Source organism: Procambarus clarkii, chromosome 40, assembly GCF_040958095.1.
Source record: "Procambarus clarkii isolate CNS0578487 chromosome 40, FALCON_Pclarkii_2.0, whole genome shotgun sequence".
Classification (NCBI taxonomy): Eukaryota; Metazoa; Arthropoda; class Malacostraca; order Decapoda; family Cambaridae; genus Procambarus; species Procambarus clarkii.
The window spans coordinates 4,382,930-4,409,049 of record NC_091189.1 but is presented as its reverse complement, the minus strand read 5'-3'; the positions used below and the strand labels follow the sequence as shown (position 1 = coordinate 4,409,049).

The 26,120-nt window shown below is 45.1% G+C and overlaps 5 non-coding genes across 5 annotated transcripts; all 5 read right to left on the bottom strand.

Moving 5' to 3' along the window:
• Positions 1-4,954: 4,954 nt before the first annotated feature.
• On the bottom strand, positions 4,955-5,080 carry LOC123758121 (small nucleolar RNA SNORA64/SNORA10 family). Its single transcript, XR_006772853.1, has one exon. It is a non-coding gene; the product is annotated as a small nucleolar RNA SNORA64/SNORA10 family (small nucleolar RNA).
• A 37-nt stretch (positions 5,081-5,117) lies between these two features.
• On the bottom strand, positions 5,118-5,243 carry LOC123758123 (small nucleolar RNA SNORA64/SNORA10 family). Its single transcript, XR_006772855.1, has one exon. It is a non-coding gene; the product is annotated as a small nucleolar RNA SNORA64/SNORA10 family (small nucleolar RNA).
• Positions 5,244-5,343: 100 nt separating this feature from the next.
• LOC123758124 (small nucleolar RNA SNORA64/SNORA10 family) lies at positions 5,344-5,449 on the bottom strand. The gene has a single exon (XR_006772856.1). It is a non-coding gene; the product is annotated as a small nucleolar RNA SNORA64/SNORA10 family (small nucleolar RNA).
• A 119-nt stretch (positions 5,450-5,568) lies between these two features.
• On the bottom strand, positions 5,569-5,694 carry LOC123758120 (small nucleolar RNA SNORA64/SNORA10 family). The gene has a single exon (XR_006772852.1). It is a non-coding gene; the product is annotated as a small nucleolar RNA SNORA64/SNORA10 family (small nucleolar RNA).
• Positions 5,695-5,710: 16 nt separating this feature from the next.
• Positions 5,711-5,836, bottom strand: LOC123758122 (small nucleolar RNA SNORA64/SNORA10 family). The gene has a single exon (XR_006772854.1). It is a non-coding gene; the product is annotated as a small nucleolar RNA SNORA64/SNORA10 family (small nucleolar RNA).
• Positions 5,837-26,120: the final 20,284 nt, after the last annotated feature.

The following is a 26,120-nucleotide window of genomic DNA, read 5'->3' as shown; positions in this document are numbered from 1 at the left end:
AGTATCACTTGTGTGTTTGGAGAGAGCAGCACCTGTGTGTTTGGAGAGTAGCACCTGTGTGTTTGGAGAGTAGCACCTGTGTGTTTAGAGAGTAGCACCTGTGTGTTTGGAGAGCAGCACCTGTGTGTTTGGAGAGCAGCACCTGTGTGTTTGGAGAGTAGCACCTGTGTGTTTGGAGAGTAGCACCTGTGTGTTTGGAGAGCAGCACCTGTGTGTTTGGAGAGTATCACTTGTGTGTTTGGAGAGAGCAGCACCTGTGTGTTTGGAGAGTAGCACCTGTGTGTTTGGAGAGTAGCACCTGTGTGTTTGGAGAGTAGCACCTGTGTGTTTGGAGAGTAGCACCTGTGTGTTTGGAGAGTAGCACCTGTGTGTTTGGAGAGTAGCACCTGTGTGTTTGGAGAGTATCACTTGTGTGTTTGGAGAGAGCAGCACCTGTGTGTTTGGAGAGTAGCACCTGTGTGTTTGGAGAGTAGCACCTGTGTGTTTGGAGAGTATCACTTGTGTGTTTGGAGAGAGCAGCACCTGTGTGTTTGGAGAGTAGCACCTGTGTGTTTGGAGAGTATCACTTGTGTGTTTGGAGAGTATCACTTGTGTGTTTGGAGAGTATCACTTGTGTGTTTGGAGAGCAGCACCTGTGTGTTTGGAGAGTAGCACCTGTGTGTTTGGAGAGTAGCACCTGTGTGTTTGGAGAGTAGCACCTGTGTGTTTGGAGAGTAGCACCTGTGTGTTTGGAGAGTAGCACCTGTGTGTTTGGTGAGTATCACTTGTGTGTTTGGAGAGTAACACCTGTGTGTTTGGAGAGTAGCACCTGTGTGTTTGGAGAGTAGCACCTGTGTGTTTGGAGAGTATCACATGTGTGTTTGGAGAGTAGCACCTGTGTGTTTGGAGAGTATCACTTGTGTGTTTGGAGAGCATCACTTGTGTGTTTGGAGAGTATCACTTGTGTGTTTGGAGAGTATCACTTGTGTGTTTGGAGAGTAGCACCTGTGTGTTTGGAGAGTAGCACCTGTGTGTTTGGAGAGTATCACTTGTGTGTTTGGAGAGTATCACTTGTGTGTTTGGAGAGTATCACTTGTGTGTTTGGAGAGTAGCACCTGTGTGTTTGGAGAGTAGCACCTGTGTGTTTGGAGAGTATCACTTGTGTGTTTGGAGAGTATCACTTGTGTGTTTGGAGAGAGCAGCACCTGTGTGTTTGGAGAGTAGCACCTGTGTGTTTGGAGAGTATCACTTGTGTGTTTGGAGAGTATCACTTGTGTGTTTGGAGAGTATCACCTGTGTGTTTGGAGAGTATCACTTGTGTGTTTGGAGAGTAGCACCTGTGTGTTTGGAGAGTATCACTTGTGTGTTTGGAGAGTATCACTTGTGTGTTTGGAGAGTAGCACCTGTGTGTTTGGAGAGTATCACTTGTGTGTTTGGAGAGTAGCACCTGTGTGTTTGGAGAGTATCACTTGTGTGTTTGGAGAGTGACACCTGTGTGTTTGGAGAGTATCACTTGTGTGTTTGGAGAGTATCACTTGTGTGTTTGGAGAGTATCGCTTGTGTGTTTGGAGAGTAACACCGGTGTGTTTGGAGAGTAGCACCTGTGTGTTTGGAGAGCAGCACCTGTATGTTTGGAGAGCAACACCTGTGTGTTTGGAGAGCATCACCTGTGTGTTTGGAGAGTAACACCTGTGTAATTCAAAGTTAAAAAGATTTCCATTCAATTAGCTTTATATTTTGAAAACGAAATATAATGTATAAAGCGTTTCACATTGCTCACCCGCGCCCTTGCACTGTCATTTACACACGCTTTTATTTATGTAATTGTTTCTATGATTATATGTACACCGAAACATATTCACTTTAAACGTCACCTGGCTGTACCGTCGACACATCTGAGGCAGCACGGCACAAGCTGCGAGTGTACAGCCGTTTCTAAATGCTCACTTTCGAGAAGCGAAAAGCACAATGCTTTAGTCAATACTGCAGTCACAAGCGACTTGAGAATGGTCCAGGACGGACCGAAACGTCGTCGTCCCTTCACCTTCTAGTGTGTGGTCTGGTCAACACAATGCTTTACGTAACACACAGGTACGAGAGGAGAGGTAACCTGACCTTGTGCGGGTAGGTTGCAACGTCACACCAATTGGTCCAAGATTGTTGGTAGGGTGAGCTATTGACACACTCGCCACTCCACAGCGTCTGTGTGGTTCGGCCCTCGCCTCCCTCGTTATATACTCCCCAAGTTCTCACCAGGAACCTTGAGCTGTGAACGTTTTCCGAGTGTGTGCTGCGGCGTGAGACGGCCACTATTAATAACTCGAACGGCGTCCGTCCGGTGGACACTAGGTTGAGAATCCGGATGGCATGTGTGACTCCCTGAGTCATGTTGCAGTGCTCAGCCAATGGCAGCTGAACACGTCACAGATCAGTGATCTGGCAGTCATTCAGGATATCGTGTAGTCCTTGACCTTAATTATTTAACCGAACTCAACTAGACCTAAACCATCACCAGCGGCTCTCAACGTCTCTCGCAGCGATCGCTCTTGCCGGAATATTTGGTGCTGGTCGCGGCGCCACTCGCGCCACATGACTCGCGCCGTGCGGCTCTTCCTGTTTAGGTGACTGGTGGACACTAACACGCGCAGTAAGTTACCTGGAAGTGCGCCGGAGCAGAGGCCCGCTGGAGCGCGCTGGCTGGCAATTGTCGCCGCGCATTATTATGCAGATGCGGCTGCACGATGTCTTAGCATCGCTCATGCGGAGCGTGTAAATGTCTAATCCTGAGATTTAAATAGCATTTGATCTTGATTAATAAGCCAGGACCTGGCTGTTTGATGTAAGATACGGGCCTGGCTGCTGAACGTAAGACCTGCTGGACAGGTAAAGGCAGCCTCCCCCCCCTCCTGTTAATACCCCACACATATACACTCTTGTATTTGTCTAACCTACGCTCGAAACACCACTGCGACATTATTATCTTACCTGTAAACCTTTCCACATTATGTTACCTGTAAACCTTTTCCTTAAATATACAACCGTATTTAGAAAACTACGTTTTATCAATTTTCTGAATGTAACCGTATTCCATTTGTGTCCATTATTGCGTGTTGTCCTGTACGGTGTGTTTACCACAGTCTTGTTACACCCTTTTCATTGATGTTTACATTTCCCTCATGTCCCTTCCTTAATCTGCGTCTTTCAAGATAAGGGGAAGTGAAGTTTGTTTATCCCTCTTCATACGGGAGGTTTCTATAATGATGTGTTCAGTTTTGTCCATCTTTCTCTGCAAACTTTTACAATAATTTATTTTCTCTCTGTGCTACATAGTTTTGCCAGCCTGGCCTGGCGCCTTCTTTTGATAATGACTGATTTTCTTTCTATAGTACGGTGGCTCAAGCTTAATTGATAGTGTGTATGAGCCTAACGAAGACACGATAACAAGCTGCAGGATAACAGTTACTTGCATTAGTGACTCTTCCTGATATAAATCCCAGTGTCTTATTCGCACATTTATATGATGCAAATTTAGTTTAAGATTCCTACATATCAGAACATCGAGGATCTTTTTCCCATTTATATATATATATATATATATATATATATATATATATATATATATATATATATATATATATATATATATAATATATATATATATATATATATATATATTATATATATATATATATATATATATATATATATATATATATATATATATATATATATATATATATATATATATATATATATATATAACACACACACACACACACACACACACACACACACGCCCGGCCGCCCGCGCGCCTGTAGGCTTGCCCGTACCACCTTAATTGAATGACGTTACTTTAAACACGTAAACGGAAGCGCCGCCCCTGATCCACCAGCCCCCCGCCGCCGCCCCTCCTAGCCAGCACCGGGATAGTTTTACACTCAGGGCCAGTTTCTTCCTGTAACGTGGCCTTTTGGGGTACCATTGTCGCTAGTTTTTTTATGTCCCTCTCCCCCTCCCACCACACACACACCCATGTACATATTATCTGGGACTGGAAAGCTGTGGCGTACTCATAAAGGCTTCCCAGCTTTGGGTGAGTTTGTTGGCTAGGCTTTCAGGCTCTGACGGGTGCTACCTGTCAGTGACGGGGGACTCTGCCTGTCAGGGAGGCTCTCAAGCCGTGACGGGTGCTACCTGTCAGTGACGGGGAGCCCTGCCTGTCAAGGAGGAGAGGCCTGCCCTCTAGCGGAAGGCGCAGCGTTGCCTCCCTCCCGCAGCCTCACGTCAGCGCTTCGTGACTACACGGAAATTGTTTCCCCAGCCTCTTTGTGTTCCCTGCAAAGTGCAAGAACACAGTCTTTCATTTCCTGCTTTTTATGCCCTAGATATATATTTTTTTGTCACTTCGGACACTTATTTAATTTTTTTGTGTATTGGCCATTAAGCGAGTAGAAAGTTTCACTCAGAACAATGGCACTCGCTACGATACAAACATCCACTCACACGCAGTTTTCAATTTTTTTGTCTAACTCCCCGCCCCAGTGATGGAGGCATAGTTGCAACGGAATGAGTTCAATGAGTGCAACATTGCCCCCGGGGTAGCACTTAGCACTCACAACGGAGTGCACACCACTCCTGGCCTTCACTCTTTGCCCCTGATCAGAAGACTCATACTTCTGTGTTTATATGCCGCCACACTCCCCTGGGAGAGTGTTATACTCCCCTGGGAGAGTTATACTCCCCTGGGAGAGTGTTACACTCCCCTGGGAGAGTGTTACACTCCCCTGGGAGAGTGTTACACTCACTGGGAGAGTGTTACACTCACTGGGAGAGTGTTACACTCCCCTGGGAGAGTGTTACACTCCCCTGGGAGAGTGTTACACTCCCCTGGGAGAGTGTTACACTCCCCTGGGAGTGTTACACTCCCCTGGGAGAGTGTTACACTCCCCTGGGAGAGTGTTACACTCCCTGGGAGAGTGTTACACTCCCTGGGAGAGTGTTACACTCCCCTGGGAGAGTGTTACACTCCCTGGGAGAGTGTTACACTCCCTGGGAGAGTGTTACACTCCCTGGGAGAGTGTTACACTCCCCTGGGAGAGTGTTACACTCCCTGGGAGAGTGTTACACTCCCCTGGGAGAGTGTTACACTCCCTGGGAGAGTGTTACACTCCCTGGGAGAGTGTTACACTCCCCTGGGAGAGTGTTACACTCCCTGGGAGAGTGTTACACTCCCTGGGAGAGTGTTACACTCCCCTGGGAGAGTGTTACACTCCCTGGGAGAGTGTTACACTCCCCTGGGAGAGTGTTACACTCCCCTGGGAGAGTGTTACACTCCCCTGGGAGAGTGTTACACTCCCCTGGGAGAGTGTTACACTCCCTGGGAGAGTGTTACACTCCCTGGGAGAGTGTTACACTCCCTGGGAGAGTGTTACACTCCCCTGGGAGAGTGTTACACTCCCCTGGGAGAGTGTTACACTCCCTGGGAGAGTGTTACACTCCCCTGGGAGAGTGTTACACTCCCCTGGGAGAGTGTTACACTCCCTGGGAGAGTGTTACACTCCCTGGGAGAGTGTTACACTCCCCTGGGAGAGTGTTACACTCCCTGGGAGAGTGTTACACTCCCTGGGAGAGTGTTACACTCCCTGGGAGAGTGTTACACTCCCTGGGAGAGTGTTACACTCCCCTGGGAGAGTGTTACACTCCCCTGGGAGAGTGTTACACTCCCTGGGAGAGTGTTACACTCCCTGGGAGAGTGTTACACTCCCCCGGGAGAGTGTTACACTCCCTGGGAGAGTGTTACACTCCCTGGGAGAGTGTTACACTCCCTGGGAGAGTGTTACACTCCCCTGGGAGAGTGTTACACTCCCTGGGAGAGTGTTACACTCCCTGGGAGAGTGTTACTCTCCCCTGGGAGAGTGTTACACTCCCTGGGAGAGTGTTACACTCCCCTGGGAGAGTGTTACACTCCCTGGGAGAGTGTTACACTCCCTGGGAGAGTGTTACTCTCCCCTGGGAGAGTGTTACACTCCCTGGGAGAGTGTTACACTCCCTGGGAGAGTGTTACTCTCCCCTGGGAGAGTGTTACACTCCCTGGGAGAGTGTTACACTCCCCTGGGAGAGTGTTACACTCCCTGGGAGAGTGTTACACTCCCTGGGAGAGTGTTACTCTCCCCTGGGAGAGTGTTACACTCCCTGGGAGAGTGTTACACTCCCTGGGAGAGTGTTACACTCCCCTGGGAGAGTGTTACACTTCCTGGGAGAGTGTTACACTCCCTGGGAGAGTGTTACTCTCCCCTGGGAGAGTGTTACACTCCCTGGGAGAGTGTTACACTCCCCTGGGAGAGTGTTACACTCCCTGGGAGAGTGTTACACTCCCTGGGAGAGTGTTACACTCCCTGGAGAGTGTTACACTCCCCTGGGAGAGTGTTACACTCCCTGGGAGAGTGTTACACTCCCTGGGAGAGTGTTACACTCCCTGGGAGAGTGTAACACTCCCTGGGAGAGTGTAACACCGTTCCCAGGGGTCGTAGTCCTAAGGGCCCGATTTCAATCCCCGGCGGAGATTGAAACAAATGGGCAGAGTTTCTTTCACCCTGATGATCCAGTTCACTTAGCAGTAAATAGGTACCCGGGAGTTAGACAGCTGCTACGGGCTGCTTCTCGAGGATGTGAATGTGTGTGTGTACTCACCTAGTTGTGTTTGCGGGGGTTGAGCTCTGGCTCTTTGGTCCCGCCTCTCAACCGAGGGTGCGTGTGTGGGTGCGTGTGTTAGAGAAAAATATGTAGTAGAGATATTAGAGGAAAATAGATTGGTTTAAAAGGCGGGGTCCAAGAGCTAATAGCTCAATTCTACAGATGTAAATACAAATAGTAAATACACACATACCAGTGTAGCCAAATCATTAAAAAGTAAAAAAAATAAATAAGTTGGAACATCTCTAAATCAGTCACGTAGCGCCAGACGGGTTGGTGTTCGATCAGGAAGATCATGTCTCAAACTCAGTTGTTACGACAGGAAAGAGACAGTTGGGCTGAGTGCATCTATCTGGACATGAAAAAGGCATGCGATAAAGTCCCCACACATTTGAGTCCCCATTTGAACATAGAGAATGGATGAAGAGAGAGAGAGCTAAGAGGGAGTGATCCCGACGGCCTGAATGCCACTTGTGGAGGTCCTCTCGAGGCTCGGTACTAACTCCACTAAGTGTTTGTATGTTCTACATCAAGGTATACACAACACGAAGGTATACACAACGTGAAGATATACACAACATGAAGGTATATGTATATAGAGTTATTCGAACATGTCTGCAGATGATGCTAGGCTTCCATGAAGTATGCAAGACGGAAACATTGACATGTACGGCAATATGACCTAGGGAATATTAGCAAAAGAAAATATGGTAAATAGAATTCAGTGAGGATGACTGCCACGTACTGGAGTGAGGACTGCGTGAGACCTTGCAACATTCAGCCCACAGATGTTTAAAGACTGAAAGAACTCTTGTGAGGAAAAATATTTATGAGTGGACCTGGACAGTAAACTGTCACTACACCAGTTTAGGGATTACCCTCAAATTCACGTATGAAGAGAACAAAAAAAAGATACACTACACACGTACGACGTAAATTATATTATGCAGCATTTGTAAGTTTATATCCAAACATGGATGAAATAGAGAATAAGTCAAGACTTCCTAGAAAATGGCTCCCGGGTCCAAAATGAAGCGCTACGAGGAGAGGCTTCAAGCGACAGATCTGCCAGAACCAATAAACACACGACAAAAATGGAGGTAACGTGATCACCATGTGCTAATTTATAACAGGAATCAACAACATGTTTAACGGTGTTATTATACACTCTCTTGAGTCTTTGTTCATCCAGCACTCCGTATTTTGTTCGTTGTGACAACCCTAGAGAACGGGCAGGAATTCCCCTCAGCCGCTCATTGTAACTCAATCTCCTGAGTTCAATGGAAGCCTTGTTGCACATCTCTGGGATATTTGTAATCTCGTTTGTTCCTTTAGGGATGGGATTCCAGGCGAGATCAGCATACTCGAGGGTTGGTCTAACATAATCTGTGCACAGTGTTCTCAAGGCCTCGGTTTCAAGGTTTCTAAAGGCCAGACTTACATGTGCCATGTTTACAGTAAACTGACATCTGTAACTGACCGGTCGTGTTTCGGGGAAAACTCGTAAAATAAGGCTTACTCAGACCTATTTGAGTGGAACGCTCTCAGCCTATTAACAGAAGCCAAAAGAAGTGTACTCCTTTCCCCACCTGTGTAAAGAACACAACTGAAGTATTCGGTAGGCTGGACAGGATTGGTGTGCCCTATAAACTTGTCCAGAAAGCTGTTAAATTTTATTTTTTTCTGAAGTTCATCTTGATTTCGCATTACGGAAGGTACATTAGTTCCAGGTATGAACTAATTGCAACTGTTATTTTGTTTAGCTCGTGATCACTTGGAACAGATTTGCATTTCAAAGAAAAAACTTTTCTAGACGTTATCAGCAGGTTAAGAACGACTCAATATGGGCCTCAACAACAACAATGCTATTGCCTCTCTCTGCTGTCAGTGACAGCCATTACAACCAGCCACTTCTCTTGTAGGAATTTGTCATTGTCGTTGTCTGCCTATTCTCTTGGATATACATTCTTCACCTTCCTTCTCATTTCGTGATTAGCATAGCAAACACACACACACACACACACACACACACACACACATACATCAATCTGGGGGGCCTCGTAGCCTGGTGGATAGCGCGCAGGACTCGTAATTCTGTGGCGCGGGTTCGATTCCCGCACGAGGCAGAAACAAATGGGCAAAGTTTCTTTCACCCTAAGTGCCCCTGTTACCTAGCAGTAAATAGGTACCTGGGAGTTAGTCAGCTGTCACGGGCTGCTTCCTGGGGTGTGTGTGTGTGGTGTGGAAAAAAATAGTTAGTAAACAGTTGATTGACAGTTGAGAGGCGGGCCGAAAGAGCAAAGCTCAACCCCCGCAAAACACAACTAGTAAACACACACACACACACACACACACACACACACACACACACACACATATATATATATATATATATATATATATATATATATATATATATATATATATATATAAATAAATAAATATATATATATATATATATATATATATATATATATATATATATATATATATATATATATATATATATATATAATGTCGTACCTAGTAGCCAGAACGAACTTGTCAGCCTACTATGCAAGGCCCGATTTGCCTAATAACCCAAGTTTTCATGAATTAATTGTTTTTCGACAACCTAACCTAACTTTTTCGGCTACCTAACGTAACCTAACCTATAAAGATAGGTTAGGTTAGGTTAGGTAGGGTTGGTTAGGTTCGGTCATATATCTACGATATTTTTAACTCCAATAAAAAAAAATTGACCTCATACATAATAAAATGGGTAGCTTTATCATTTCATAAAAAATAATTAGAGAAAATATATTAATTCAGGAAAACTTGGCTTATTAGGCAAATCGGGCCTTGCATAGTAGGCTGAGAAGGGCGTTCTGGCTACTAGGTACGACATATATATATATATATATATATATATATATATATATATATATATATATATATATATATATATATATATATATATATATATATATAACCATGATAGAAAAGAAATTACAAGAAACTAGTTAAACACTTTCGTGTTTTCGTGTTAATCAGCACATCAACAAAAAAGTATGGCCATTATAACTCCGTAGAGGGAGATATGGGCAGTAAAAAGGAAGGATGAAGAACTGACCGGTACGCGGGGTCCGGGAAGCCTCGTCGCCAATGGGATAACTTATGCATTAAGGAGCCTATTGTGTCGCGTTTTAATTGATCAAATAAAATGGATCCGTATTGTACAAACCACTACTAATGTTATTAATAATTGTATTGTTCATACTTCTGACGATGTGTTGATTAACAAGAAAGTACTTCACTAATTTATTTACTTTATTTTTGTTCGTGGTTATACATTGTCACTTTAATCATCAGGCGTTAATTTCTTTGTGATTTACACTCATATAGACAGACAGACAGACAGATACATATATACCACGACTCTTTAGAAAGTGATGTGGTGGCGGCAGACTTCGTACACAGTTTCAAGTGTAGATATGATAGAGCCCAGTAGGCTCAGGAAGCTATACATCAATTAATTGACAGTTGAGAGGCGAGACCAAAGAGCCAGAACTCAACCCCCGCAAGCACAATTAGGTGAGTACAGATCTAAAGAGTTAATATCTCACCGAACCTGTCTCCTGAAGCCCACACCCAAAGAATATTATTTAGATGTGGTTCTTAAAACTATGGTCAGTTTTAAGCACATAACGAGTGTCAAACTTTAACATAGTCACCTGAAGAAGTTACTGCAAGTTGCGTGTATCTGAGGTTTGGGCGTGTCCCCGTGTTGCTAGCTTACCAGACCCCAGGCGGGTGTGAGAACAATGCTCACCGCAGCCTTTTATTTCGCATGAGTCTGCTGAACTGATGTGCGGTTACTGCAGTGACCTGCCGGAAGAAATGTGTTCTCACCTAGTTGTACTTGCAGGGGTTGAGGTTCGGCCCCTTTGGTCCCTCCTCTCAACCGTTAGCCAAGTGGTGTACAAGTTTCTGAGCCTATTATGCTCTATTATATCTACGCTTGAAACTTTGTATTTAGTTTCTAAGCCTATTATGCTCTATTATATCTGCGTTTGAAACTTTAAATGGAGTTTGTGTTCATCACTTCACATCCTAGTACATTCCATTTCTTAACTACTCTCGCACCAAAAAATTCTTTGTGACATTCCTGTGGCTCATTTGGGTAATAAGTTTCCACCTGCGTCCCCATCATTGTATACCACTCATGCTAAAATAGTTTGTCTTATTTACTCTGTCAATTCCTCTTGAGAATTGTGTAGGTGGTAAACATGTCTCCCCTAACTCTTCTATTGACTTGAGGTTTAATTTCAATAGCCGTTCCTGGTAGCTGATACCTCTCAGCTCTGGGAATAGTTTGGGGCATATATCTGAATTTTTATCAAACTTCGTCTTGTGTTTGTCTAGATATATATGTAATTTATATTGTATATTCTTAAATAAAGATAAAAAAAGATATGGACTCGACACTGTAGTCTTATGCTCGGGAATAGGTCAGACATATATGGCATGCAAGGTTCTCAATGATTCCTTACACAGGTACCTAAAGGCAGTTGTTATATTAGCCAACCTAGCATATACTGCTGATATGATATCATTTTGATGTGGGCTTCATGGGTCAGGTTCCGTATAATATCAACCCTTAGATCTTTCTCTCTTCCTGATTCTTGAAAAATGTCATCTCCCAATTGGTAATTTGGGTCCGCCGTTCTGCTCCTTACACCTATTTTTATTGCTTTACGCTTGCTTGAGCTAAACTCTAATATAGCTATTTGTTGGACTATTCCTTCAGTTTGTAACTCTAATATAGCTATTTGTTGGACTATTCCTTCAGTTTGTCCAGGTCATCTTGTAGCCTCATGCTGTCTTCCTCTTAATCATTCTCATAATTTTAACATCGTCAGCAAGCATTTAGAGCAATGAGGCTATACCCTCTGAGAAAATCGTTTAAGTTTTATAAGAAACAGGATAGGTCCAAGTACAGAACCCTGTAAGACTCCGTTGGTGACGTGCTTTTGTGTGTGTGTGTGTGTGTGTGTGGTGTGTGTGTGTGTGTGTGTGTGTGTGTGTGTGTGTGTGTGTGTGTGTGTGTGGTGTGTACGTACGCGTGTGTTCTAGATCGCTCGCACTCTTGATTTCTCTTGCCACGATTTGATAGAAGGTATCTTCTACCATTTTAACGTATCTTCGGTGAAATCTTGGCAGGACTCTCAAGGGTGTAGCGTGGCATAGCGTCGTTAGAGTGCGGTCATAACTGGTTGTGAGGCAAGATGACAGAGCAAGGTCAGACTGGCGCCAGCAGGAGCTCCCACCACGCCCAAGGAAGCATCTCCTGCCGGTGGTTCGTATTCCCTCCGTGTGGTACGTCCGGACACCAGCGCGCCTGCCTGTGTTATGTTTGTAATTGGTTCACCCAGTGGTTGTTTTCGTGTTTGACTATATATATATTTAAGATATCCAAGTTTGACATGGATGAATGTTTATTTTTAGGGTATGGATGTTTACATGTTTGAATGTATATTTAGGTATGTACATATGAATATATATATATATTTTAGGGTTTGCATGCTTGCATATTTGAGTGCATATATTTAGGGGTATGAATATACGAATGTATAGAGTTAGGGAATGCATATATGAATGTTACTTTAAAGTTGCATTTTTGCATGTATGAATGTACCTATTTATATTGGAAATGCATTTTTGAATATATGAAGGTGTATATTAGAGTTATGAATGTATTAGTGTATATATTAAGGGTATGAATGTATATATTAGGGATATGCATGTATTAGGGGATATATTAGGGATATTTTCAGTTGCATATATGCCTGGGGACCATTCAGGCTTGTTCGCATTAGGGATATGTATGAGTGCATATATTAGGGGTATGTGTGTGTATATATGAGGGGTATTCATGTACGAGTGTATATATTAGGCGTATGCATGAGAGTGTAGACTGTTTGGTAGGCTATAAATACTTCAGCGTATTTATATATACATATTTATGGTGGCAAATTTCATTGTGATAATTGCGTTTTATAAGATAACTAGAAGGGGAACCCGGCTGTGTCCAGGTCTCTTCCCTCCTTCCCCCTTTTCTCGCCCGTGTCCCTCTCTCGTCCTCCCACTCTTCACCTCTCTTTGCTTCCCATCTCCCTCCCTCAACCCTCTTTGTATTATTATGTGGCATTGAGACTGCTAAATCACTCTATGGAAAACACAACCAATATTTCAAACGTGACGTCATGAAAATCGCAGAGATAGGCTGGGTCTCTGAAACTCTTGGACATGTTCTAACTCCTGAATGGTATTGTACGTAATTTTTAAAGCATTTTCTTTCGAATTTATTTACAAAATAAAGAGTTTTTTTTATTTTTCCAAGCGGTAGTAGTGACAGAACTGTAGGAAAGGAATCTTTACTATAAGAGAGAATGTTTGTCTGTCGAGGGCTGGAGGCCTGATGCTAGGGGCTAGCATCACTCAACTGTGCAGGGGGAATGGTCTGGAGTACTGGCTGGATATAAGATGGTGGTAGTCGGCCTAAGTTAAATACCTTTAGAAATATCAACCTATAACCCAGGCCCCCCCCTTTCCCTATACGATTTTTCATAGTTTATAATGAAATCGCGGGTGTGTTTTCCATAGAGTTTACCCGCGCATTTTCATTATTTACTTGAAAACTATGAACAGAGTTCATTTGGGTTACAGTGATGAAGATAGTGAATAAGGAAGATGATTATGGTGGTGAAGATAGTATATTCAGGGAAGATAGTGTGTAGTGAAGATGCAAAATGAGGTGGGAGAGGAGAGACTGGGAATATGAGGGAGAGATTGAGAACTGGGGGGAAGATAAAGGAAGCGGGGAACAAGATGATGAGATGAGATGCAAGGCAAGGGGATAATGAGGGGGGGAGACAAGGCACGGAATGGGGTAAGAGGGATAAAACGGGGAAAAGGGAGAGGGGATAGAGGGATGTAAAAAAGGAGGAGAGAGGGAGGACGGAGAGAAAGAGGTGAAGATAAAGGGATGGGGGGAAGAGGAGGCTGTTGATTTGATTGTTGCCGCCGAAGGCGGCTAGTTTATTGTGCACCCCATACTCATCCTGTGAGCGGTAGCGCAAAAGCATTACAGAGGGCACACAAGGTCTTTATCAGACCTCATCTTAGATTATTACATAAACAATTTCTGTTGTGGTCAATCATCCTGAGCTCCAGTTTCCAAAAAATCTGATTTTACGTACACGGTCACCAATAGTGTACATTATCCTTATAAACACGGTTTAATTCAATATACCTCTTCACTGCACACTATTTTCATCATTCTGGCCTCACCCTATGGTTGCCTGCGTCCCCCGAGTCCTCCAAGAGGCCGAAATTCTTGGGTTATGTGGGTCCTTGTGTTCCCTCGAGACTCCCTCGTGGCTCTTGGCCATTGGAATCAGATTCCTTTTTCAACATTAAATAATGATCGTGTCTTGTGTTACACAAGCTTCAAACAAAACTATTGCTGTGAGCAAAAAGCAATTATTGCTAAAGAAAGGTCCCGGGTGCTGGAACCCTCACTATAGACTATGACCGTCCTGAGTCACTTGAGGAAGCATTATTAAATTGTCGTATTTACAGAGTAAGTGAAGTGCTTTATAATGTGTGCGTCGAACATACGAACCGAGCGAAGCACTTTTCGAGAAAAGCGTTGAATGTATTGTGTGGGTTTCTAACCTTCTCTGCTAATTTAAACTGTTTGAGTCATCGACCCTACCCATCAGGCATGTAGGGATAACTGTCATAATCTGTGTTGCATATTTTGTATGAAAAGGGATAATTTTATATCCTAAAAATTTTGCACCTAAGTTTTTCTGCCTTCACGGCGTACAGTATTACCTGTCACAGCCGACGATGTACTTGCGACACACGGCGGATTGTGATTGGTCGAGGTTGAAAGCACCAACCAATCAGCGCTAGTCGAGCTGACATCTCGGGAGCTCTCATTGGCAAATGCGAGCTCTCGGGACTGATTCAGCCATCAGAAGTTGCTGATGACTGCCACTTACGCTCGCCAGTTTGTTACTGGGCGCTCAGTGAAGGCTCCGATAATCAGGGAGACGGCTTAGGAGCTACACTTCGACCACCATGCTTTGTGAATAAATGTGAGTAAACTCCCAGTGGCAGGACTTGTGATTTTGTAGTACCACATTTAACACGGTGGAACGAGAAAAAAGAGGAGGCAGTGTGGTAAACCCTAGATATAATCTGCTCAGTGGTAAACACTTTTTGTTCCCGTCTGACAGCTCACACGAACACCCGAGGAAGCCTAAGCACGAGTAATCACATCGAGCTCCAGAGCACCCTCGATATGTCGCTACTCCCCTTGGAAAGTGAAGGAGTGTTGATAATTCTACTTGATCAGATCTTACAGTATCTCACAGGTATTTTGATGGACGTTGTAGGAGTACGGACTAGCATAAAAACAAAGATAAGCTCTCCGGTGTTTTCAGAGTTTATAAGGGAGGCGACCATTAATTTTATTTACATAGATAAGGTCAGGGTTATTGGTGTTGGTGTAATAATTCAAATTTTTGAGCTAGGCTAATGTTGGAGACGTGTGCTTAGGATTTAATACGACAGCAAACTAAAGGTTCGTTATCAATTTTGTTTATTTTGCCATTAATTGACAGTTGTGACTCACAATTGGGAAGACAATTGACTTGATAATTTATAATATTTACTGGTCAACAAAGAGTCACCCGAGGTAAGACTTAGTATAAGCGAACAAATATTGTGTTTATGTGGCATTATTGTGTTTACATGTGTATTTTATAACCAGGATCCACATAGTGTTGGTATCACTGTTCACTATTGGCCAGAGAGTGACAGTGTTAAATGGTTTTTACTTCGATCTCAGTCAGTGTGCACTAGGCTATGTGCTCGCAGTAATCTTTCCAATAAACTGTACTTTTATCTCGGCACATGAAGTTTTGCATGATAATAACACCAATTATGTTGTCGGTGTGAATCCATTACCGTGAGCGCATTTCCTCCCTGAGGACAAGTTAACATGTGGATGCTAAATGAATCAACACAAATAATACACGAAGCAATGGATAAAAACTGGGCAAGCTTATACTCAGGAAAGATTTTGGTAAATACTGGTTGGGGAATTGGGTTAGGCAGGCACCTGCAGGCTCAAACAGTAAATACAAATGGTAAATATAAATATACACTCAAACACACTGCCCGCGACAACCCGGAGAAGATTGGTTGGGTACCAATCCATAATTGTTCGCTTGTTACCCAGTAACAGTTGAAGACCTGGTTGTCTATCGATTGGCAGGTCACATGATCCAGGCAAAAACTAGTAGGGTAAGGCTTAACATGAATTATTGAAAGGGAAAGTCGTCTACTCTTGCGAGAGAGAGAGAGAGAGAGAGAGAGAGATCAATTAGATACGGAGTTGAGCGATTGAAAGACATACGCGACAAAAAAGTACATATGCTTTCAAGACTATTATATAATAATACATTATGAGATATACCTGGGTATATCTCATAATGCATCTCTCGAACCATATATAGTTAGAAATCCCAGACAGGAAGTATCCCATGTGTAATCTGTCGCGTGGGGGGGGGGGGATATATTATGCTCGTGTCGTGATCATAAAATATTGCTTCCTGCTGAGATCAGGTCTTGTGGTCCCTGTGTTGCCATATTGTTCCAAACATTGACGTCTGAGAGTTGAGAAATTAACAGACTCGAAGGCCTGAGAGCACCAGGATAAAAAGATATGATTTGTTACTGATTGTCCGCTCATTACACCCTACAGACCAGCCGGTATGAGGTAACTTCAGCTGAGTCTGTATGCACTGTATGCAAGGGAGCCGGTCGGTCGAGCGGACAGCACGCTGGACTTGTGATCCTGTGGTCCTGGGTTCGATCCCAGGCGCCGGCGAGAAACATTGGGCAGTTTCTTTCACCCTATGCCCCTGTTACCTAGCAGTAAAATAGGCACCTAGGTGTTAGTCAGCTGTCACGGGCTGCTTCCTGGGGTGGAGGCCTGGTCGAGGACCGGGCCGCGGGGACACTAAAAAGCCCCGAAATCATCTCAAAATAACCTCAAGATAACCCCAGAACACACACACACACACACTCACGCAGTTCCTGTGGTGTAGTGGTTAAGACGCTCGTCTGGCATTTCGCGAACGCTTTGTCCTGGGTTCGTATCCTGGCCTGGGAGGATTGACTGGGCGCAAGTCCTTAACTGTAGCCTCTGTTTAACTCAACAGTAAAATGAATACTTGGTTGTTAAACGATATTTCGCGGGTCGTATTCGAGGGACCATAGGATTAAGGACTTGCCCGAAACGCTACGCGTACTAATGGCTGTACAAGAATGTAAGAACTCTTGTATATATAAATAATTTAATAATAATTTAAAATATCAACACAAATTATATATAGCGCTGGTGTTTTTATGTCTTGAGGTTAATCAAATAGTGTCAGACATTTGATTCATTGTTTTCATATTTTTACGACTCTTTTTCCTAGCCATCGACTTAGATTGGTAGTGATAATCATGCCTTTTGCAGGGTCGGCGTTCGATCCCCCAAGTGGTTAGGTACCGTTTTTTGCACTCATTCCTCATGTCCCTTCCACGTGTTATATACAGTCACACTGGCTTAGCACTTTCTTCTCATAAGTACCTTACCTTCAGGGGTAGCCCACCGAGATTTTGTTTTAATAAAGGTCAGTATTTAATCAAACACATAGTATTAGTTGGGGAGCCGGTCGGCCGAGCGGACAGCACACTGGACTTGTGATCCTGTGGTCCTGGGTTCGATCCCAGGCGCCGGCGAGAAACAATGGGCAAAAGTTTCTTTCACCCTATGCCCCTGTTACCTAGCAGTAAAAAAATAGGTACCTGGGTGTTAGTCAGCGGTCACAGGCTGCTTCCTAGGGGTGGAGGCCTGGTCGAGGACCGGCCGCGGGGACACTAAAAGTCCCGAAATCATCTCAAGATAACCTCAAGATAGTATAAGCACTTTATAAAGTTGGATTATGCATGTGTTACATCATCTCCAGTTACGTATATTTAAGCTTGGCATTTCTTTTCATACACAAATAGAAGCTAGAGTTCTCTTTCACTCTATGGTTGGAGGAGTGGAAAGTGTGAAGCATGTGTTAACTACGGGAAGGTCACCATTGTGAAGCCCACTTCTCGCCTGCTGAGCAAGACACAATTCCTAATTACGTAACCCATCAGGCATGTTGCTCCATCACGAGGGTCAATTTCCTGTTGAAAGTTCACTAATATACTGGATACCGCCGGGTCTCAACATTAAAGTAATTCCCGGGAAGGTAATATTTTCCATATCATATGTTTCAATCTGGCTAATCCATACCAAAGACTGATTTTTTCAAATGGAGAGGAAACCGGGCATGAATAAAGAAAACGGGCGAGTGAGAAGTAGGAAAACAGGTGCAGGCAGCAAGGGCGGGGAATACACTTAATTAGGAAGAAATAGTGAAAGCCACATATATATATATTTACAGCTTCCTGAACACATACAAGTAATCAATTTCTGTGACGCGCCTCTTGTCTCAGCAAGGTAAGGTTGGTATATGTTAAGGTCTTCCTCAGTATATCCTAACATTACATGAGCAGCGTCACTAAACATTAGCCTAGTGATGCGGTGACGAAAAATGGCAGTCAAGTCAAAAGGTAATAACAAAATCGAGGGTTTTGATTTTGTTGAGCATATGGACCGTATGAGAGGATGCCATCGAGGTGTTGAATATGTGTGAAGCTATTATGGAGGATTTTCATTTTAACAATCGACTTGAGAATGGTCCAGGACGGACCGAAACGTCGTCGTCCCTTCACCTTCTAGCGTTTGGTCTGGTCAACATTCTTCAGCCACGTTATTGTGACTCATCGCTAGCATTTTCATTTTATTTTTTAACAAAATTAATTACATCCGTATTAATGATGATTCCCTAAAGTTACCTCTAGACCATAGTATTAATCGTTACAGTCTTTGTACAGAGCTATGCTGCCTGATGCTAAGATTCACATCACGCAGGGAACATGTTGGCCAACACTGGCAAACTTTGCATGGATTGCGCGGATAACCTCAAGAACACGAGAGTGGATGAACTTATTGCAAAGCTCCATGTATCTCATAGCAGCGCGTCTTAAGGATCTAGTGAAGGCGACGTGACTCCACACCCGGGAAGCGACGTGACTCCACACCCGGGAAGCGACGTGACTCCACACCCGGGAAGCGACGTGACTCCACACCCGGGAAGCGATGTGACTCCACACCCGGGAAGCGACGTGACTCCGCACCCGGGAAGCGACGTGACTCCACACCCGGGAAGCGACGTGACTCCACACCCGGGAAGCAACTTGACTCCACACCCGGGAAGCGACGTGACTCCACACCCGGGAAGCAACTTGACTCCACACCCGGGAAGCAACGTGACTCCACACCCGGGAAGCGACGTGACTCCACACCCGGGAAGCGATGTGACTCCACACCCGGGAAGCGATGTGACTCCACACCCGGGAAGCGACATGACTCCACACCCGGGAAGCGATGACTCCACACCCGGGAAGCGACGTGACTCCACACCCGGGAAGCGATGTGACTCCACACCCGGGAAGCGATGACTCCACACCCGGGAAGCGATGTGACTCCACACCCGGGAAGCGATGTGACTCCACACCCGGGAAGCGACATGACTCCACACCCGGGAAGCGATGACTCCACACCCGGGAAGCGACGTGACTCCACACCCGGGAAGCGATGTGACTCCACACCCGGGAAGCGATGTGACTCCACACCCGGGAAGCGATGACTCCACACCCGGGAAGCGATGTGACTCCACACCCGGGAAGCGATGACTCCACACCCGGGAAGCGACGTGACTCCACACCCGGGAAGCGACGCGACTCCACACCCGGGAAGCGACGTGACTCCACACCCGGGAAGCAACGTGACTCCACACCCGGGAAGCAACGTGACTCCACACCCGGGAAGCGACGCGACTCCACATCCGGGAAGCAACGTGACTCCACACCCGGGAAGCAACGTGACTCCACACCCGGGAAGCAACGTGACTCCACACCCGGGAAGCGACGCGACTCCACATCCGGGAAGCAACGTGACTCCACACCCGGGAAGCAACGTGACTCCACACCCGGGAAGCAACGTGACTCCACACCCGGGAAGCAACGTGACTCCACATCCGGGAAGCAACGTGACTCCACACCCGGGAAGCAACGTGACTCCACACCCGGGAAGCAACGTGACTCCACACCCGGGAAGCAACGTGACTCCACACCCGGGAAGCAACGTGACTCCACACCCGGGAAGCAACGTGACTCCACACCCGGGAAGCAACGTGACTCCACACCCGGGAAGCAACGTGACTCCACACCCGGGAAGCAACGTGACTCCACACCCGGGAAGCGACGCGACTCCACATCCGGGAAGCAACGTGACTCCACACCCGGGAAGCAACGTGACTCCACACCCGGGAAGCAACGTGACTCCACACCCGGGAAGCAACGTGACTCCACACCCGGGAAGCAACGTGACTCCACACCCGGGAAGCGACGTGACTCCACACCCGGGAAGCAACGTGACTCCACACCCGGGAAGCAACGTGACTCCACACCCGGGAAGCGACGCGACTCCACATCCGGGAAGCAACGTGACTCCACACCCGGGAAGCAACGTGACTCCACACCCGGGAAGCAACGTGACTCCACACCCGGGAAGCGACGCGACTCCACATCCGGGAAGCAACGTGACTCCACACCCGGGAAGCGACGCGACTCCACATCCGGGAAGCAACGTGACTCCACACCCGGGAAGCAACGTGACTCCACACCCGGGAAGCAACGTGACTCCACACCCGGGAAGCAACGTGACTCCACATCCGGGAAGCAACGTGACTCCACACCCGGGAAGCAACGTGACTCCACACCCGGGAAGCAACGTGACTCCACACCCGGGAAGCAACGTGACTCCACACCCGGGAAGCGACGTGACTCCACACCCGGGAAGCAACGTGACTCCACACCCGGGAAGCAACGTGACTCCACACCCGGGAAGCAACGTGACTCCACACCCGGGAAGCAACGTGACTCCACACCCGGGAAGCGACGCGACTCCACATCCGGGAAGCAACGTGACTCCACACCCGGGAAGCAACGTGACTCCACACCCGGGAAGCAACGTGACTCCACATCCGGGAAGCAACGTGACTCCACACCCGGGAAGCAACGTGACTCCACACCCGGGAAGCAACGTGACTCCACACCCGGGAAGCAACGTGACTCCACATCCGGGAAGCAACGTGACTCCACACCCGGGAAGCAACGTGACTCCACACCCGGGAAGCAACGTGACTCCACACCCGGGAAGCAACCTGACTCACTCTCACTACTTGTTATTCATCGCTCATCACATGATGAAACATACTAGAGAAGAGCAGGACTAGAGAGGATACGAGCACTACGTGCCAAACAGCCTTTTCGAATGAAGAGAAACCCGCTGATTCACGCACTCTGTATTGTTTGCTACTCACTCCTCACTTGTTCCTCACTCTTCACCTGTTACTCCTCACTAGTTCCTCACTCCTGACCCATCATTGGACGGCATGAAGCTCATGATGTGTCACTCCTGACCTTGTTACACTTTTCTTGCCCTGTCACCTATCCCTCCCCACCCCCACCCCACATCCTGCCCCCACGTTCTACCCCACCCCACCCCACCCTTGAACCATCACCCACCCATCTACACTCTCACCCTCACACTACTCACCCCCCACTAACATCACCCCCCCCGCTCTCACAAAAAACCCTCTCACATTCATTCCCTCCTTCGCTATGTGGATATGATACAATATACAATATATATCTAAAGAATGACCCGTATGTATTTGCAAGACTTTATCAAACCATTTGACAGCAGCGAGTCCAGTGTGGTACCGGCCTCGGTCACCTGTGGGCGAGTCTTAATACTCGCCCACAGTATTTATACTTACTACATCGGTCTTAATACTTACCTGTTAGTGACTTACAGGAAGTATGATCTGGTGCTTTACGACCCGCCTACAAACCTAACTATACCTGTTACGTTATACGTTCAAGTATTCTGATGTTCGAATTGTTTATCGAATCTGGCTTTAAAGATTCGTTTTTAGATGTTTTTTGTAGGTGAAGATTTTTGTTTTAGATGGCGGTGGCTTCCACAACTTCTTCTAGTGTGTTCCACTTGTTGACAAGTACTGGTACAGAGAACAATTATTTATTTACATTAATTCCACTCATTTGCGTTTACAGCTTCCACTTACGTCCTCTCTTTAGAGACTGTCCTCGTGGTGACCTACTGATCAGGTTTTAAGTGTTGCTACCAAACACTGCAAGTGTCTAAGACTGGCAAATCGAAATTTGAATCAGAAAGAAATCAAGAAAATTTGTCCAAGCGCGTGGGAAGAGTCAATGGTCGTTCTTAATGATATCTTGGCCTCGTAGCCTGATGGTTCAGCGAATTATCGCGCAGCATCGAACTTAACCACTGAGCGATAGAGATAAATTAATTAGGTTTCAGATATGTTAAGCCAAGTGTCTGAAGACAGGATATCAAACGTACAAATTGAAGAAAGATACTCAGATAATCACTTGGAGTCAATAGGCTCCAAGTCGACAAGGGATGAATGACTCAAAACCAGAATTCAATGCGATAATTCCTGCCTGTCGTGTACTTCATGACTACGTTGTTAACTCAAGACAGACCTGGAACAGTCATTAATATTCCCACTAAGCTCCTAGACTTGGCCTAATGAAAACACTGATCGATTGATTGGTCTAATTTATTCAAAACCATTTGCACGCTTTTGGGTCTTTTTTTTATAGTACCTTATGTTCCTTGTCTTGGTTTACAGATTGCATTATCATACATTATACGGGAGATTAATGTGTGTTAAACATATTCTTAACGCAAGAAGACATCGAACAACAACACACATAAACATATATAAACACAATTTGTGTGAACAAATCCACAAGGGCCGTGACGAGGATCCTCGTCACGGCCCTTGTGGATTTGTTCATTTGATGCATCACGTTAGTGTGATCTCTGTGTGTAACAATTTGTGTGTTTATATGAAGCAAGTGAGTCAGAGGTCATCGTGTAAGTCAAAACTACCTTTTGCCTTAAAGTCATGAGAGACCTTACATCTCCTGGATTGCTCAGAGACAAATTATTTAGTGCAGCACCCTGTTGACTGGTGCCGACATACTAACACACTCCTTTTATGATAAATGGCTGAGCAACAATGCCTACAATCTCATTAAACTTAACATTCCTTTTAAGTGCAATCTACCTGTCTCTGATATTCCTCTTTATCTGTACCCCACCATTCAAGTATCATACACACCTGTCACCAAGAAAGATAATGAGAATCTTGCTCTTCTCAAAGCTGTCACACTCGAAACAATTGTCTCCTCCATCGAGAATTTAAGATCTCACGAGCACTGTGTCTACACCGACGGCTCAGTCCAATCTTCTACTGGACGGACTGCAGCAGCATGTAGGTTTTATAGAAATAATATTTGCACAAAGACTGTCAGTGTCAGGTTAAACAACTGGCTGACCTCCACACAAGCAGAACTAGCAGCATTACAACTAGCTACCAGTACGTTAAAAAAACATTGGAGGAGGAATAATATTTTGTGATTCAAAGTTTGCTCTTCAAGCAATCGAAAACTTCTCCTGGAAGATCGACAGCAAGAACCTCATACTACTAATTATAATTGATCTAATTGCTGCACAGAGTAAAGGGTCTCGAATCTCTTTTATATGGATACCTTCACACATAAATATAACCCATCATAATGAGACAGACATTGCAGCCAAATTAGCGTGCAACAAAGATGAAGTTGAATTAGATCTAGGTATCCCCATCTCTGCTGTCAAAACTGTATTGGTCCAAACATTCAGATCTGATAGGAAAGAACTTACTGACTCCCAACGACCTGAAAGTACTAGTATTAAAAGCTATGATTTGTTCAGATCTGAAACCTATATCTATGGGCAATACAAAACATCCACCAGACTGTGCGACACAGTGGTTGCCAGGATCAGGTTGGGTTACCGTTACCTGTGGCAGGTGGCTAAAGGTGACTGATCTCCCAAACCTGAGTACTCCAGGTGCGCAGGATTGAAGTCATGCCGCAGTTCCTGCTCTGTGAGCAGGAACTGCGGCATGATCTCCCACACTACATCACCGAATGCCCAGTTATTAGACCTTTCAGACCAGTTGGCATGAGGTACCTGGAGCTTTGCAATTACTTTATTCACTCTCGTATTCATGAGGATATCCTCATATTGCACCCAAAATTTGCCAGTGCAGGCTACTAAACATATGGCCTTGTATGACTAACCATCCTGCGAGATGGGGATTTTTATTACTACTGCTACCTTATTCACTCTTGTGTTGATGATATCCTCAAAATGCATCCGGAGTCTGCCAGTGCAGACTGCCTATCACATGCCTCTGTATGACTAACCATCCTGTGTGATGGGGATTTTTTAGCATCACGTAGTTAGCTTTTTTGACACACTGTACTCCATTTCATATAGTCTAGGGTAGCTGCACTAATGCAGATGTACCTCATGTATTAATAATAATAATAAAAAAGGCAGTTCAGTATACGACAGACGTCTAAAGCTAAGGCTCCCTCTACAAACAACCGTAGTTATATATCAAAGTTGACAAAGTTGTCACAAAGTTGACAAAGATAGACTCCTTCAGGTAAGGTGGAAACAGATGAACCAGAGGAATGTAAGGAAGTACTTGAGGGGTAGTGAACACGTGGAGAGGGTCTGGATCATAAATTGCTGGAGGTAAAAACAGTCCACAACTTAATAAGCAGATCAGAAGAAGATTTCAGATCAAAATCAGAAGAAATTTCGAATAGAGTTGTACCAGATGCCTGATTGTAAAGTGATGAGATCAAAGGGTATTCCTTTCCTTCAGAAGGTGGGACTTGGGAGCTGATATTCGACTCTGAACAGTTAGGTGGGCACACACAAAGTCCTTCATAGACGGTCAATGTGCAGCACACCCGTCTCCACCAGTCTCCACCCGTCTAACTGGTCTGTCCGGTCTTGCCAGTCTATCTGTCAGGTATTTCCGGGATGAAATCCTCGCATCAGTTCTCACAAACTTTCATTCATTTTTGTTTTTACTGCAACTGGTTAGCCTCAAGAATACGTGGGAGTTATCTAAGATGTTGGTTCTATCTCAATCAATAGTGGAGTGAGATGCTGCTCCTCTCTCACCAGCCACTAGGACTCTTCGGTACATCAACAACCTCGCCTCTTGCAGGTCAGCGTTCGATTCCCGATGGTGTAAGTAGTTGGGGAATCGTTCCATGGCTCTGTTACCCAATCCCAGCCCCTAACCTTGTCCTCGTATTCCTTCCGTGGGCTGTACAGTCATCCTGGCTTAATGTTTTCTCTTATAATTCTTTTATAATAAAACATTTGATCTGTTCATGATATTGTACTTATCGACTTATATTATCACTCCATGATATACACCTCAATAGACCAGACTGGGTAGGGAAATATGTTAATATTTTACACAAATAATGTTTGGTCGTGTAAATCATGCTGTCCGGATACAAGTTCGCTCATTAGTTAAGCTTTACAGGTCACTAGACATAAGTGCCCCGGTTCGACTCCCGCCTAAGGCAGAAATAAATGGGCAGAATTTATTTCATCTGATGCACCTGTTCACCTAGCATTAATAGGTACCTGGGAGTTAGACAACTGCTACGTGCTGCTTCCCGAGGATGCGTGTGTGTGTGTGTGTGTGTGTGTGTACGTGTTAGAGAGAAATATATGTAGTAAACATAACAAAAAATAAATTGGTTAGAAAGGCGGGGTCCAAGAGCTAATAGCTCAGTTCTGCGGGCACAAAAAATAATAAATACACACCACTAATATTTTCACAATAAATTTTCATGCAATCATTGATTTGAGATTAATATTTATCTATTTACTATGGCAACGAGAACGTCCTTGGGTCGTTAATTAGAAGATCTAGTAAGACTTGGCAACTGTTTTCCTTGGTTTATATAACAGCATGATGGGAACTGTCATCGCCAAAAGTCCTCTGCGGGCTCGCCATAGCCCGTGCTACGTGGAACGTTTGTTCCGAGTAGCTGAATCTATAACAACATATAACCGCTGTCATATCCCACTTTACGCTGTCGGCCAGTTGGTCGGTGGTCCGCTCCTAGACTCCCGTTTGCGCTCTAAGGTATTACTTAGTATGGTGGCCACGTCAAATTTATGCAGCAGGGATATATATATATATATATATATATATATATATATATATATATATATATATATATATATATATATATA